Genomic DNA, 16,829 nt, shown 5'->3' with positions numbered 1-16,829 from the left:
GAATTCTCTCTATAGATAAATTTAAAAATCACTCTCTCAGAAAAGAAAAGGAAAAGAGTTTTTAAAAGGACAAGGACAAGACCTAGGTTTTCATTTTTAGGGAACTTCCAAGGAAAGAAACTTCTCTTTCCAATGGAAGTTGACAACATCTCTACAAGATATGTTCTTTGATAGTGCCTTTAGCATTGAGGGTTTGTGACTTGTACAGGGTAATATAGCTAGTATTTGTCAGAGAAGGGACATGACCTTGTATTTCATTTGAGGCCAATTATCTATCCACTAGCAGTCATACTACCTTACATGTAGAATACAATATAAATTATAGTTTTTAAAATTATTTTTCTGGGTAATCTATGACAAAAAAAAAACCCAAATCTTTGGGAATGGAGGTTTATTTATTCCCAAGAACCCATCTGGCATATTGATTGGGTAGCACAATGACAAATATCAAGCCTGCACCTAGAAAGCTGATAAGACATCATAAGTTTCCCAACAAGCTTCTGTGGCCATGTCCCAGTTCTTGTCATCTCTTTGTCATATCCAGTAAGCATGGTGTCAGCAGCCAGCTCTCTGCTAGGAAGTGAACTGGTCTTGTTTCAAGTTCCACACAACAATGTTTGTAAGAGTTCAAGCCTAGGAAATAGAGAGAAGCAATATATTCTTGAAAATATCTGGGATGGAAATTTTTATATCTGGTGTCACTTTGAGATGACCATAGAGAATTAGGAAACCTCCTTGTCATTTCTCCAGTGAATTAACCTTTGGGTAGGGGTTTGGACTAAGTGGATTCTTCTTCAGAAACTACAGAGCTGGGAGGGTGGAGTCAAGATAGCAGCCTAGAAGGAGAAGAAGTTCAGACCTCTGAATACCCTTTCTTACCTATCACAAACTGAATGCTCCAAGGGGACTGAAAATCAAACCTAACAACAAGACAGAGCCAAGGAACCCTCCTGCTGGACTCAATTCAAAAGGTATGCCCCTGAAAGCTGGAATCAGAGAACACTCAGGTTTAAGGGGAAGGCAGAAGAAAGGTCCCAAGACCCATCCCCCCCACTTAGGGCGCTAGGCCCCCAGTGGCAGCAGGAACCTCTGGGTGGGCAAAGGTGCTGATCTGGAGGGTGTACCTTGAGGCAGGGCAGTGCCAAGCTTGGATTGTCAAGCACAGATGGCGGTGAAGGAGCTGGAGAGGGAGCTGGCAGCCTGGTCAGAGCCATGGAGATCTTCCATACTGCTCCAGCCTTCCAGGATATTTTTAGTCTCAGAGCACACCTAGCCTACCCAGCTGAACTTAATCTCATCAAAAGTCTTCAGAACTCAAGAGAAGCCTTAGGCTGTAACACCACTCCCTCACAGACTGCTGGACTTTAATCCAATCAAAAGCCTCCAGAGGACAGGGAAGAGCAAATTCCAACACTCCTCCCCCAGAGACTGCACTGAGAGATCTGACAAAGCTCCAAGAGGGGAGACTGACAGAAAGCCCCAAAACCAAAAAAAAATGAGGAGCAAGATCACAGACAAATACGGGGAGCAAAGAAGGGGTAAATATAAGCAAACAACAGGAAAAGAAGAAATAAATTACAATTGACAGCTTCTGCACAGGCAACAAACCAATAACAAACAATACACAGGAGGACACAAGTAATTAAACAGAAATACCAGCGAATTGGACACAGGCTTTGGAAGAACTCAAAATGCAGTTCAAAACACAATTAAGAGAGGCTTAAGACAATTGGGACAAGAATTTGAAAACTAAGATAAGTCATCTGGAAACAGAAAATAGTGTCTTGAAAGCCAAAATCAATCAGCTTGAAAATGAGGAAAAGGAGATTAAAGATGAGGCAAAGAAGATGAAAGGTGAGGCAAAGGAGATGAAAGGTGAGGCAAAGGAGATGAGGGATGAGGTAAAGAGAATGAAAGATGACCTCCAAAGAAAATCAGACCAGAAGGAGAAGGATGACCAAAAAGCCAGAGATGAAGTCCAGTCTTTAAGAACCAGAATACAACAACTAGAATCAAGTGACCTCACAAAGCAGCAAGACACTATAAAACAAAACAAAAAGAATGAAAAAATTGATGAAAATATGAAGTATCTCATTCACAAAACAGAGGATTTAGAAAATCGTTCCAGGAGAGACAATTTAAGAATCATTGGTCAACCAGAAGACCATGACAAAAGAAAAAGCCTGGACATAATACTACAGGAAATTATTCAGGAAAACTGTCCTGATATTCTGGAACAAGAGGAAAAAGTGGAGATTGAAAGAATCCACAGATCACCTCCTGTTCTTCATCCCCAACTGACAACACCCAGAAATGTTATAGCCAAACTCAAGAACTATCAGACCAAAGAAAAGATATTACAAGCTTCAAAGAAAAAGCCATTCAGATACCATGGAACCACAGTGAGGATAACACAGGATCTGACTACCTCCACACCAAAGGACTGAAAGGCATGGAATACAATATTTCAGAAAGCAAGGGAACTAGGTCTACAACCAAGAATCAACTACCCATCAAAACTGACTATATTCTTATGGGGGAAAGTATGGTTATTCAACAAAATAGAAGAATTCCAAGAATTTGTAAAGAAAAGATCAGACCTGAACAGAAAATTTGGTGCCCAAGCACAGAACTCAAGAGAATCATCAAAAGGTAATTTTAAAAAAGAGGGGGAAAAGGAAAAAAAAAAACCTTTTTTAAAAGAGACTCTGTAAGTTAAAATGTTATGTATCCCTATAAGAAAAGAGGTCATTGGTAACTCTTAAAAACTGTTGTTCTCATCTGGGCAACTAGAAGAATTACACTTAGAGGGAACAATGACAAACTCTATAGCATGAAAGGACAAAACAGAAATAGGTATATAGATATATGCATGTATAAATACATATACATATGTGTATATGCATACACATATATACATATATATACAACTAGAGCTTTAAAAAGAGGTTAATACTAAAAGAAATGGGAAAAGAAAGAAACAAATGGGGTAATTTATATGTCACAAAGAAGTTCATGGCGGGAGAGGGGATAACATCAATACACCGGAAAGGTAAAGAGGTTGGAGATAGGAAATAATCAACTCTTATATGCATTGAAATTAACCCAAAGATGGAAGAACAATCCAATCCATTGGGTCAGAGAATAGATTTGCGCCTTATAGGGGAGTAGAAGGGTAACAAACGGACTGGTGGGAAGGGAAGCAGTATAATGGAGAGAGAGGGTGGAGGTTAGTTTTAGAAATACTACAGGGAAAATAAGGGGGGGAACAAGAAGGGAGTTGGGTAGAAAGGGAAGTAAAATAAGGATGGGAACTAGGGAGACTGATTAAAAACAAACATTGGTGTAGAAGGAAATAGTGAAAGAAGAAAAGGAAGGACCAGGAGTAGAAATCAAAATGCTGGGAAATACACAGCTAATAATCATAACTCTGAATGTGAACCCATAAAACGTAAGCGATTAGCAGAGTGGATTAGAATCCAAAACCCTACCATATGCTGTCTGCAAGAAACACACATGAGGAAAGTAGATACGCATAGGGTGAAAGTAAGAGGATGGAGCCAAATCTATTGGGTATCAACTGATAAAAAGAAGGCAGGAGTCGCAATCATGATATCTGACAAAGCCAAAGTAAAAATAAATCTAGTTAAAAGAGATAGGGAAGTTAATTACATCCTGATAAAAGGCAGTATAGACAATGAAGAATTATCAGTACTCAATTTAATGCACCAAATGGCATAGCATCCAAATTTCTAAAGGAGAAACTAGAGGAGCTCAAGGATGAAATAGATAGAAAAACTATACTAGTGGAAGACCTGAACCTTCCTTTATCCGAACTAGATAAATCAAACCAAATAATAAATAAGAAAGAGTTAAGAGAAGAAAATGAAATCTCAGAAAAAATAGAGTTAGTAAGCATGTGGAGAAAAATAAATATGGACAAAAAGGAATACACCTTCTTTTCAGCAGCACATGGTACATTCACAAAAATTGACCATGTATTAGGGCATAAAAACATTGCAAACAAGTGCAAAAGAGCAGAAATAATAAATGCAACCTTCTCAGATCACAGTGCAATGAAAATAATAATTAGTTAGGATACATGGAGAGGCAAATAAAAAATTAATTGGAAATTAAACAATATGATTCTCCAAAACCAGTTAGTTAAAGAACAAATCATAGAAATAATAACTTCAGTGAAGAAAATGACAATGATGAGACATCCTTTCAAAACCTATGGGATGCAGCCAAAGCAGTACTCAGGGGAAAATGTATATCCTTGAGTTCATATATTAACAAATTAAGAAGGGCAGAGGTCATTGAATTGGGCATGCAAATTAAAAAACTGGAAAGTGCACAAATTAAAAATCCTCAGAAGACTAAATTAGAGATCCTAAAAATCAAAGGAAAAGTAAATAAAATTGAAAGTCAAAGAACTATTGATTTAATAAATAAGACCAGAAGCTGGTACTTGGAAAAAACAAATAAAATAGACAAAGTACTGGTCAGTCTAATTAAAAAAGGAAAGAAGAAAATCAAATTGACAGTATTCAAGATGAAAAGGGAGACCTCACCTCTAAGAGGAAATTAAGGCAATCATTAAAAACTATTATGCCCAATTATATCACAATAAATATGGCAATCTAGGTGATATGGATGAATACTTACAAAAATATTAACGGCCTAGAGTAACAGAGGAAGAAATAAATTACCTAAACAACCCCATATCAGAAAAAGAAACTGAACAAGCCATCAAAGAACTCCCTAGGAAAAAATCTCCAGGTCCAGTTGGATTCACAAAAGAATTCTATCAAACATTCAAAGAACAACTAATCCCAATATTATACAAACTATTTGACAGAATAAGCAAAGAAGGAGTTCTACAAAATTCCTTTTATGACACAAACATGGTACTGATTCCAAAGCCAGGCAGGTCAAAAACAGAGAAAGAAAACTATAGACCAATCTCCTTAATGAATATAGATGCAAAAATCTTAAATAGAATACTAGAAAAAAGACTCCAGCAAGTCATCACAAGGGTTATTCACTATGACCAGGTAGGATTCATACCAGGAATGCAAGGACGGTGCAATATTAGGAAAACCATTCGCATAATTGACCATATTAATAAGCAAAATGACAAAAATCACATGATTATCTCAATAGATGCAGAAAAAGCCTTTGATAAAATACAACACCCATTCCTATTGAAAACACTAGAAAGTATAGGAATAGAAGGGTCTTTCCTAAAAATAATAAACAGCATATATCTGAAACCATCAGCAAACATCATCTGCAATGGGGATAAACTAGAAGTCTTCCCAATAAGATCAGGAGTGAAACAAGGATGCCCATCATCACCTCTATTATTTAACATTGTACTAGAAACACTAGCAGTAGCAATTAGAGAAGAAAAAAAATTGAAGGTATTAAAATTGGCAATGAGGAGACTAAGCTATCACTCTTTGCGGACGATATGATGGTTTACTTAAAGAATCCTAGAGAATCAACCAAAAAGCTAGTTGAAACAATCAACAATTTTAGCAAAGTTGCAGGATACAAAATAAACCTGCATAAGTCATCAGCATTTCTATATCTCCAACCCATTTCAGCAGCAAGAATTAGAGAAATTCCATTTAAAAATCACCCTAGACTATATAAAATACTTAGGAATCTATCTGCCAAGACAAACACATGAACTGTATGAACACAACTACAAAACACTCTCCACACAATTAAAACTAGATCTAAACAATTGGAAAAAAATTGATTGCTCATGGGTGGGATGAGCTAACATAATAAAAATGACAATCCTACTCAAATTAATTTATTTATTTAGTGCCATACCCATTGAACTACCAAAAAACTTTTTTACTGAATTAGAAAAAACCATAACAAAGTTCATTTGGAAGAACAAAAGATCAAGGATATCCAGGGAAATCATGAAAAAAAAATGCAAAGGAAGGAGGACTTGCAGTCCCAGATCTCAAACTATACTATAAAGCTGTGGTCATCAAAACAATTTGGTACTGGCTAAGAGACAGAAAGGAGGATCAGTGGAATAGATTTGGGGTAAATGACCTCAGCAAGACAGTCTATGATAAGCCCAAAGATCATAACCCACTATTTGATAAAAACTGCTGGGAAAATTGGAAGACAGTATGGGAGAGATTAGGTTTAGATTAGCATCTCACACTCTACACCAAGATAAACTCAAAATGGGTGAATGACCTGAATATAAAGAAGGAAAGTATAAACAAATTAGGCGAATGTAGAATAGTATACTTGTCAGATCTTTGGGAAAGGAAAGACTTTAAAACCAAGCAAGAGCTAGAAAAAAATCACAAAATATAAAATCAATCATTTTGATTACATCAAATTAAAAAGCTTTTATACAAACAAAACTAATGCATCCAAAATTAGAAGGGAAGCAACAAATTGAGAAACAATCTTCATTACAAAAACTTCTGACAAAGGTCTAATTACTCAAATTTATAAAGATCTAAACCAATTGTATAAAAAATCAAGCCATTCTCCAATTGATAAATGGGCAAGGGACATGAACAGGTAATTTTCAGTTAAAGAAATCAAAACTATTAATAAGCACATGAAAAAGTGTTCTAAATCTCTTATAATCAGAGAAATGCAAATCAAAACAGCTCTGAGGTATCACCTCACACCTAGCAGATTGGCTAACATGACAGCTATGGAAAGTAATGAATGCTGGAGAGGGATGTGGCAAAGTAGGGACATTAATTCATTGCTGGTGGAGTTGTGAATTGATCCAACCATTCTGAAGGGCAATTTGGAACTATGTTGGGCAATAAAAGACTGTCTGCCCTGTGATCCAGCCATAGCACTGCTGGGTTTGTACCCCAAAGAGATAATAAGGAAAAAGACTTGTACAAGAATATTCATAGCTGCACTCTTTATGGTGGCCAAAAATTGGCTTCCAAGATCCTCTCCAGCTCCAGGATTCTAGGATTCTCTATCACCAGGACCTTGTTCTATACTCCCATATAATGTCTATGGACAGAAATATGCCTTCTTTTTTCCCCCATCTGAAACACTGGACTATTGCTGTGGCAAATATTCATTCCTAGGAACCTAGACCTGGTGCTAGAAGGGTCTTTAGAGACCATCTAATTCAAATCCTATGTTTTACAGATAAACAAATTGAGGAAAAGAGATGTTGGATACCTTACTAAGATCACAGAAGTAGTTAGCTTCAGAGGCACAATTTGAACCCAGGTCCTCAATGCCAGAGCCAGCACTTATAGTTCAATTAAGTCAGGCAGTTGCTACTATGTGCTGGTTTCATGTTCTCTCTTCTATGACCCAGGAGGTCACTTATTTTGGGAAGTGACTCTAGGAGCAAGTATTAATCTATCCGCTACCATTTTAGTTTTGTTCTGGTCATGCAACACAAGCTGCATTATCCTAGGTAAATTGTTTCCCCACTTGTTCCTTAGTTTTTCCTTTTAGAAAATAGTGAGGATAATGCAGTTATCTAATATTCTCCAGTTTTTCAAAAGTAACAATCGTAGTAGCAGTAGCCGTAGCAGCAGCGTTAAGGCTGGCACAGTACTTAAAGTAATATTATCTCATTTCATCTTCTCAACGCCTTGTGAGATGTTATTGTTTCACCCATTTTCTAAATGAGAAAGCTGAGGCTCATCAAGATTGTGTCATCCATGGTAACACAACTGGTATCACTTGGAATTCAAACCTTGGTTTTTCCTGAGTTCTAGAGTTCAGTGCCATATGCCATCCTGCCCTGTTCTTAGCCAGAACATCATATTCTGTTGCAAGGAAAACTCTTTTTTTTCCTACTCCACTTCTTCCATTAAAACGCTTACCTTCCATCCTAGAATCAATTCTGGTTATCAGTTCCAAGGCAGAAGAGTGGTAAGAGCTGGCAATAGGGGTTAAGAGACTTGTCCAGAGTCACACAGCTAGGAAATATCTGACCCCAGACTCCTGTCTCTAGGCCTGGCTCTCTATTCACTGAGCTACCTTAACTGCCCCTCTTTCACTATATTTCCAGGAGAGCAGGATTCCTTTCTCAGGCCCTACTTCTTTGACACACACCAAAAAGACTTCAGTAACTATCTATTAGGGCCAGTGTAATATGGTGGCATGAACATTATTTTTGGAGTCAGGGGACCTGGGTTCAAATGCTTGCTCTGCCACTTGGCATATGGGTAACCCTGAGCAAATCCTCTGATTCTTCTTGGCCTCAGCTCCCTCAGCCATAAAGTTAAAGTGTTGTGCTAAATTAAATTTCCAGCTCCAACCCTATAATTCTAGGGTTCTCTTGCCTGCAGAAAAAAACCCATTACCTCTTTAACATAGGGTTTAAGTCCATGAACCTTCTGCCTCCAACATCTTGCAGTCTTTGATCCTGGGATGCAACTTTCTCTGCCCTTCAGGAAGGAAGCCTATGGGCACCTAAGACAAGGTGATTGCCATAAATGACTTTAGGATTTTACTTTGGAATTCCTGATCCCCAAGGAAAAAAGGAAACTCATGGATTATGTAGTTTTCTTCTGCCTGGCAAAAATAATCATACTCACTTGTCTTTAAAGGTCATAAGAGATATGCAGAATCAAGGAATCTCAAGAGTTGGATTCAGTCTCCTGAACCATCTTGTCCAATCTGTACCTAGAAAAGCCTCTTTTCTATTCCATCCTTGGCAAATGGCCATCCAGACTTTTCTTAAAAACTTTCAGTGTTTGAATGTAGTGACCCTTTCCTATAATCTCTGCTACGGAGGAGACTGAGGCTGAGGGAGCTCTTGAGCTCAGGAATTTTTTTATTTTTTTTTACATATTTTTATTTATTTCATTAAATTTGCCCAATTACATTAAATTTTTTATTAATATTATTTTTTTTAATTTTCCAAAGTGTTTTCCTCCCTCTGGCCCTTTTCCCATTCCTCAAGAAGGCAAGCAATATGATATTGATTATACATCTGAAGTCATACAAAACATATTTCCATAGTAGCCTTGCTGCAAAAGAAACACACACACACACACACACACACACACACACACACACACACACACACACACACACACACACACACACACACACCAAGAAAAATAAAGTGAAAAAACATGCTTCAATGTGCACTTAGTTCATCAATTCTCTCTCTGGATGGGGCATAGCATGTTTCATCATGAGTGCTTTGGAACATGAGTGCTTTTAGATCATTGTCTATAAGAATTGTGAAGATTGGATTTGACTCTCTCTTGATTTTAACAATGAAGGTACTTAGCTCTTCCTTTATTGTGAAGATTAAATTGTAATCCCCTGTCTATTTTTAGATTTTAAGCCCCAAAGTGTAAACCCAGTATTTAAAGTAGATCTACCCATTTTAACAACAAAAAGGTATGAACTAACCACAAAAAGGTATGAACACTCATTTCATACATTGAGTGGGAGGTCTATGACCCACATGTGAAAGAGTGGGCAGTCCTGGTGTGGAGTGTCAACTGTGATTGGTAGACATAAATTTTAGGGGAGGGGACACAAGAGAAAAAAGACTTTAAACATTGGGAAACAGAGACACAGAGGATCATCATCGATTGGTCAGTCACTCAGAATTGGATTTGGAGTGAAGTGAGACACTTGAGGAGAGCCTGGAAGAGAGACATTCAGACTTGGAGTGAAGAGACTTGACTGTGGAACTGGACCTCTGGAGGAGCTCATGCAAGAGACCTCAGACTGCTTTCCTTTTATACAGTCATCGTGGTGAGTGAAAAGGTTGACTTCCTTCCTTGCCCTTTCTGGAGGTGTGAACCTCTGAGAAAGGCCCATCGTCTTGAGACTCCTTTCCCCTGACTGGTGCCTTAAAATTTCTACCTGGCTCAGAGGAAGCCAAAGCTCTCTCGCTCTCTCTCTCTCTCTCTCTCTCTCTCTCTCTCTCTCTCTCTCTCTCTCTATATATATATATATATATATATATATATATATATATACATATATATATATATATATGTATGTGTGTGTGTCTCTCTGTCTGTCTCTCTCCTCTCTTCCTTAATATCTTCCCTCTATTGTAAAAATAAATTACCATGGATTCCATTTACTTGAGTAGAAAATTTAGAAATTAAATCCCTGGCAACCACCAATTTAATATTCAGTCCAACCATATAAATTTAACAGAATAGTGAACTTTTCCACAGTTGAGCATCTTTATAATATTGCTGTTGATGTGTACAAAGTTCTCCTGTTCTATTTTGCATCCATTTGTGTAATTTTTCCCAGGTTTTTCTAAAATCAACCTCTTTCTCATTTCTTCTGATGCAATAATATTCCACCACAATTATATGCCACAATTTGTTCAGCCATTCCCCAATTTATAGGCATCCTCTCCATTTCCAGTTCTTTACTCCCATGAAAAGGAGATGAGGAGTTCTATACTCCAGTGGGCTAAGTCAATGAGGTCTCTTCATAACATCAACATTGATATGGTGAGCCCTAATTCCCCTGGAAGGGAAGACCACAAGGTTGCCCAAGTAGGAGCAAATTGATGCAGGTAGGACCCAAGTAAGTCAAGGCTCCCATGTGGATTAGGGGTGTGATTTTGCTTATGAGTAGCCCCTACATTTCTAAGTTGCAGGGATATCTTACTGCTTAAACAACAATGACAACAAAAAAACTCATTGAAAGGGAATTGATTCTCTCCCAAGGAAGTTCATTCTATTTTTAGACTTTTTCTATACCTAAACTTAAGGAAAAATTTAACACATGAGTTCTTATGCAGGATTCTTCCAGTCTTCGATTAGAAAGTGTTCTTGTTTTTGGCTCTTAAATCTACTTTGAAGACACTGTACAAATGGTTATTTCTTGCAATAACTTTCATAAAGATGAAGGCATCGCATTTAATTGTAACTTGTTAAAAGGTCTCTCTAGGAAGGCCTGAAACAATGTGCTCCAATAACCTAAAAATACTTAATAGAACATAATAAAATGAGTCATCCAAATATATATGAACTGCCTCTTTCAAATATCTGAGCTTCTATGGGAGTTAATAGCAAGTGCTGGACCATAAACAATCTCAAATCATTATTTGCTTAAAAAAAAAAAACCTTACCCTTTGTCTTAGAGTTGATACTAAAGATCAGTTCCAAAGCAGAAGAGTGGTTAGGGCTAGACACCTAGGGTTAAGTGTCTTGTGCAGGGTAACACAGCTAGGAAGTGTCTGTTGCCAGGTTCAAACCTAAGACTTCCCCTCTCTATGCCTGTCTCTCTAAACATTGATCTACCTAGCTGCCCTCATCACTATATACTTTTCAAATTTTTCCCCTATATCAATAAAAATTGGTTTTTAACAACAGGAAATTGTAAGAAGGATTTTTTCCCTAAATACATGCCTCAGAGCTCATTAACTTTTTATTTTAATTTTTTTAATTAAAAAATTTTTAATAAGAAATTTCTACATGAGTTTTCCAAAGTCATATGACTCAAATTTTCTCCCTCTTTTTTTCCTTCCCTTCTACAAGAGCTGGCAAACAATTCCATCTGGTTTATACATGTATTGTCATACAAAATATGTTTCCACATTACTCATTTTTGTAAATAGATAATCTTATAAAACCAAAACTCTAAAACATATACCCAAATAAACAAATGATAAATCATATGCTTCCATTTGCATCCATACTCCCACAATTCTTTCTCTAGAAGTGGATAGCATTCTTTTTCATAAGTCTCTCAGAATTGTCCTGAATTATTGCATTGCTTTTAAGATTGGCTAACATGACAGCAAAGGAAAGTAATATATATTGGAGGGGATATGGCAAAATAGGGACATTAATGCATTGCTGGTAGAGTTGTGAATTAATTCAACCATTCTGGATGGCAATTTGGAATTATTCCCAAAGGGAATCTAGAGTGATTTCAAATGGAATTTCTCTTTCTAACTCTTGCTGCTGAGCTTTGTTAGAAATATATAGAAATGCTGATGATTTATGTGGGATTTTTTTGCATCCTGCAACTTTGCTAAAGTTATTAATTATTGCAACTAGATTTTTTAGTTGGTTTTCTAGGATTCTCTACGTATACCATCATATATCCACAAAGAGTAATAGTTTAGTTTTCTTATTGCCAATTTCAAATTGTGAAATTTGAAAAGAAAGAGAATCCTTTATTTTATTGTCTATTCTGAGTTAACACTAACTTAAGTACCCCTACATAGTACCTCACTAGACTGAAGACAGGATTAACTCCCCCTTGTCTACTTTTGAATTGAATCAACAAAAGATTAAACACCCTACTTAGAACAAGTAAGGTGAAAAGCTAGCAAGGTACTTAAAGAATTCACACTCTTAGAAATTCAATCAGCTGGGAATCTGGGAATCTTTTTGATGAGAACTTAACCTTCAGAAGGTGAGAAGTTGATCCTACATACACTACCCTCTGGGCAGTGCTAGACAATATGGAAATGGTGATTTGCCCCTGTGAACGGGGAGGGGACAAGAAGTCACCATAAAAAGCAAGCCCTGAACTCCTTCAGAGTAGATTGTCTTTAAGAAGATAGTCTGAAGAGATTGTCTTCTGGAGATAGTCTTCTATAGTCTTTGAAGGAGCTTTGCAAGAAATTACAGCTTGGACGGTGGGCTTGAAGTTCAGCTTCTACTTGGATTCTGACTCTTGGATTACTTAATTGGGTGAGTAAAAGGCTAATCCCTTTCCTAGCTTCTGGAGAGACTAGCTTCCATCTTGGAGGAGGACTCGTGGTTATTCACTATCAGTCTTCCTGACCGGGAACTAATTAATCTCTGCCTGGATAAGCAGACTTGGAGCAAAACATTTGGTTTGATAAGATAGATAACTTTTCTATCCCCTTCACATTTCTCTTCTTTATTGTTTCTGATATATTTTTAAATAAAATTTCTGACTCAAGATATAATAAATACTGGTGACCACATAATTTCATATTATCATCATTCAACCATTAATTTTAACCTTTATAAATTCCTTTAATTTCTTTTTTTCTTTAATTGCTAAAGCCAGCATTTCTAGTACAATATTAAATAATAGTGGTGATAATGGGCAGCCCTCCTTCATTCCTGATCTTATTGGAAAGGCTTCTAACTTATCCCCATTGCAGTTTATACTTGCTGATGGTTTTAAATAAATACTACTTATTATTTTAAGGAAGGGCCCTTTTATTTCTATGACTTCTAGTATTTTTAATAGGAATGGGTGTTGTATTTTGTCAAAGACTTTTTCTACATCTATTAAGATGATCATGTGAGCTCATTGACTTTTGACCAGAACCCTTCACATGTGAACTATAGTTATAAGCAGATACGGTTTCAGTATAGGGAGCTAGAGTGAGTCACCTTTCTGTTGGAATGAATATAATGTGTAATATAGATTTCTATCAATTTTTTCTCCTATAATTCTTAGTATTTTTTGGAATCCAAAATGCCATTAATAAAAATATCATCTTCTCTCTTGTTCTATCTCCCTATTTTTAACTACTCCTGCTTTCCTATCTGTTGATTTGATTTAATATTAAGTGCCTACTGTGTAGAAGATATGGTACTGGCTTCCATAATATTCTGGTTTTCCAATATCCCAATGGTAATCTTACCCATGGTAATATTCCCTCCAATGCTGCAGAGCACAAACCATGCATACCCACCAATTCTATGCAGACTTTCTTGAAAAGTCTTTAAATTCAAGCCCCAGATCTTCTGTCCAATTTGCAGAGAGAGGGGCCTTCCCCTTAGTCTTTCTTGGCATTGTGATGATGGCAATAAATTGTGTAGACTGTCTAAGGTTACCCCCTTGCTTCTTCTACCAGTATATTAGAGTTTAACCAATCATCATGTGTTGAGCACATAGGTTTGTAAGAGTTAAAATGGTTTTGGTCAAATAAAGAGTTATAAAAAGTTGTGGTCATTGTTTATAATAATTAAAAATTAAACTATAAGTCTGTTAGTAGCTTTATTACAGCAAAGTAGAGATAGCAAAGAGAGGGAAATGTTGGAAGGTTGTAGAAAATATTGCCTAGCCAACTACCCTAAGTCAGTATCCAAGTGCTTCCAGACCATGAGTACAAATCCAAATGTCAATATCACCAGCCCATGAGAGTGTCTTCAGCCAAGTGTTTCACCATCCAAAAGACCAATGCCAAAGAAACTAAGCCACAAAAGGCAGTCTCTAACACCAAGGAGGCAAGAGTCTCTCCAAAGCAAGTGTTCCTCTTCAGCCTGAGTCACCAATGCAGCAATCTGAACCCAAATGTCCTTCAGAATTTAAAGTCCAAATCAGGAAGCCAAATCCAAAATGAGAATCCAAAATCAGAGTGCCTGACTTCTTGTTGGGTCTCACCTTATAAGCACTTTTCTCTACCCAACAGTTCTCTCACATCACATCTCAGTAACCAATCATAGTTCCTTAATTTGTCTAGCACTGCTGGGGCCGGGGGGGGGGGGAGCGGGGGGAGAGAAGGTTGGTAGTACTCGTGGGATCCACTTCCCTTCCTTGAGGGTGTGAACTTCCTTTTCTATTAAAAGGTTCTTCAAGTGCCTGAATGATTAAATGTGAAAGTAGGGGCACTCCAAGTTCTTGATTGATTAAGTTAAAATAAGCAAAGTGAGTTAAAAATTCCCTTTCACGGGTTATCAATTGTTTTAGCTATTATAAACAGCAGCCATTTTGTGCATGTCTCCTTTTAAGATAATTATGGGATAGAGACCTAAAAAATAAAATTTCTAAATGAAAGATGTGACCAGTGTTGAGATTTATATATATATATATATAGTTATATTACACCACATTATATCTTCCTAAGTATCTTTTTCTCCACATGCTAATTAGCCCTGGATTTAATCCTTCTAAAACTATGATAATTCTGTTCTAGTAATGGTAATGAAGTACCTTAAGGTCATTCTGAGCTTAAGAAAATTTTAGCATCTCTTTATATATTTAATGGTAATGGGTATTTCTTCCCTTTTAAAAATCATCTGTATTCTTTGATCATTGATGTATTGCATGAAGGAGGGAGGTATTATCAATATCATTTTAAATATAAATATATGTCAATTCTTTTACAAGTTCTAGATGCCAATATTTCCATTTGGTTTAGTTACATGAAATATTTTCCCCAATTTATTTACTTTCTTTTACTTTTAAGGATATTTTCATTCTGCAAGATACTTTTTATTCTTATATTAGTCTTAAGATTATTTCTTCCATTTGTTTAATTGATAGACTTATCCTATGACTCCATAGTTGAGATAAATGATTCCTTTAATATTCTAGTTCTAAGATTTTTTTAGTTGATCATTAATCCTATTAGAGTTTATTATGGTATGTGACATAAGTTAAAGATGAATCTTGTAGATAGAGCATATAACTACCCTATTTTCTAGCATTGTTTTGTAATAGAATAGCGAATAGATTTCTCATTATTTTATTTTGGTTTTATTTTTAAGTGTATATTTTTTTGTTGTTGTGCAGTCAATTTAGTTGTGTCCAACTCTTTGTGATCCCATTTGGGATTTTCTTGGTAGAAATATTGGAGTGGTTTGCCATTTCCTTCTCCAGATCATTTTGTAGATTGAGACAAACAGAGCTAGTAAATGTCTGAGTTTGGATTTGAACTCAAGAAGATGAGTCTTCCTGACTTCAGGCCAGGCACTCTATCCATTGTACCACCTAGCTATTCAAGTGCATATTTATCACTCACTAATCTTTTATATTTATTGGATTATATTTATTGATATATAAAGAATCCTATATTCTTTTCCCTTGTGTTGTCTACAAAGAGAGAGTTTTTCAGTGACAGTGCTTGTTTCTTTCCATGCCTTATTATTATTTCTTAAGAATTCTAAATAATAATCATAATAATGGCTAGGAGTTATATAGTGCATACTCTGTCCAGGCACTGGGTTAAGCATTTTATTAATTTTATCTCATTTGCTCTTCACAACAATCCTGAGAGGCAGATGCTATTATTATCCCCAGGTTATAGATAGGGAAACTAAACAGAGATTAAGTGACCTGCCCAAAGGTAGTAAATGTCTCAGGGTTGATTTGAACTCAGGTCTTCTGACTCCAAGACCCAGAACTCTCTTTACTATTCCATCTAACTGCCTCTCATAGGAGTGACAAGAGTAGGGGTTTGTGTTGGTCACCTTTCACTGTTTAATCTATGGTGTCTCTCCTTATATATAATATACAATAAGGAAGTTATGTGGTATGATGGATAGAGTGCTGGATTTGAATCCATGAAGACCTGAGTTCCAATTCAGACTAAGACAAATAGCAGCTGTGTGACTATAGACAAGTCATACTACTTGCCTCAGCCTCTATGTTCTTATATGTAAAAATGAGTTAATTATAGTCCTTTTTCCTAAGTTCTTATGATAATCAGATGAGTGAGGATGTATAAAATGCTTTCCAGACTTTATAGGGGTCAAGCCTGGATTTGGGATTTATTTAGTAATGAAAACAACTTGACCAAGGAAAGTTGGCAATTTCTCTGCAACTAATGGGCTAAGAGAATTGTTTAAAACACCTCTGACATGTTAGGTGATGTACCCAGGGTCACACATCTAGTATGTGTCAGAAGTAGGACTTGAACTCATGCTTTCCTGGCTTTGATTGAGTCCAGTTCTCTATTCTACCACACCACCTTTCTTTGATGACAAATGATCATGTCAGCAGCTCTTGCTGCTGGCCAAGCCCAGTGAGCCAGATCTCACTTCCAAAACTATTATGAAAGCAGGAAAACTCAAGACAAATCCAACAAGACTGTGATTTCAGTGACATCACAAATTAGTCAACACCAAGTGAATTAGTAA

General features: G+C 36.5%; 1 long non-coding RNA gene and 1 pseudogene across 1 annotated transcript; one reads left to right on the top strand and one right to left on the bottom strand.

Annotated features, from left to right (window-relative positions):
* Nucleotides 1-374: 374 nt before the first annotated feature.
* On the bottom strand, nucleotides 375-1,991 carry LOC103093626 (uncharacterized). The gene is made up of 2 exons (XR_472562.2): nucleotides 1,125-1,991; nucleotides 375-633 (listed from the first exon to the last, which is right to left on the bottom strand). It is a non-coding gene; the product is annotated as an uncharacterized LOC103093626 (long non-coding RNA).
* A 1,024-nt stretch (nucleotides 1,992-3,015) lies between these two features.
* LOC130454713 (la-related protein 1B-like) overlaps nucleotides 3,016-16,829 on the top strand; it is a 31,037-nt pseudogene continuing 17,223 nt past the window's right edge.

This window comes from Monodelphis domestica, chromosome 5 (assembly GCF_027887165.1).
Source record: "Monodelphis domestica isolate mMonDom1 chromosome 5, mMonDom1.pri, whole genome shotgun sequence".
Taxonomy (NCBI): domain Eukaryota; kingdom Metazoa; phylum Chordata; class Mammalia; order Didelphimorphia; family Didelphidae; genus Monodelphis; species Monodelphis domestica.
The sequence above is the reverse complement of the archived record's forward strand: the minus strand, read 5'-3'. Positions and strand labels throughout refer to the sequence as shown.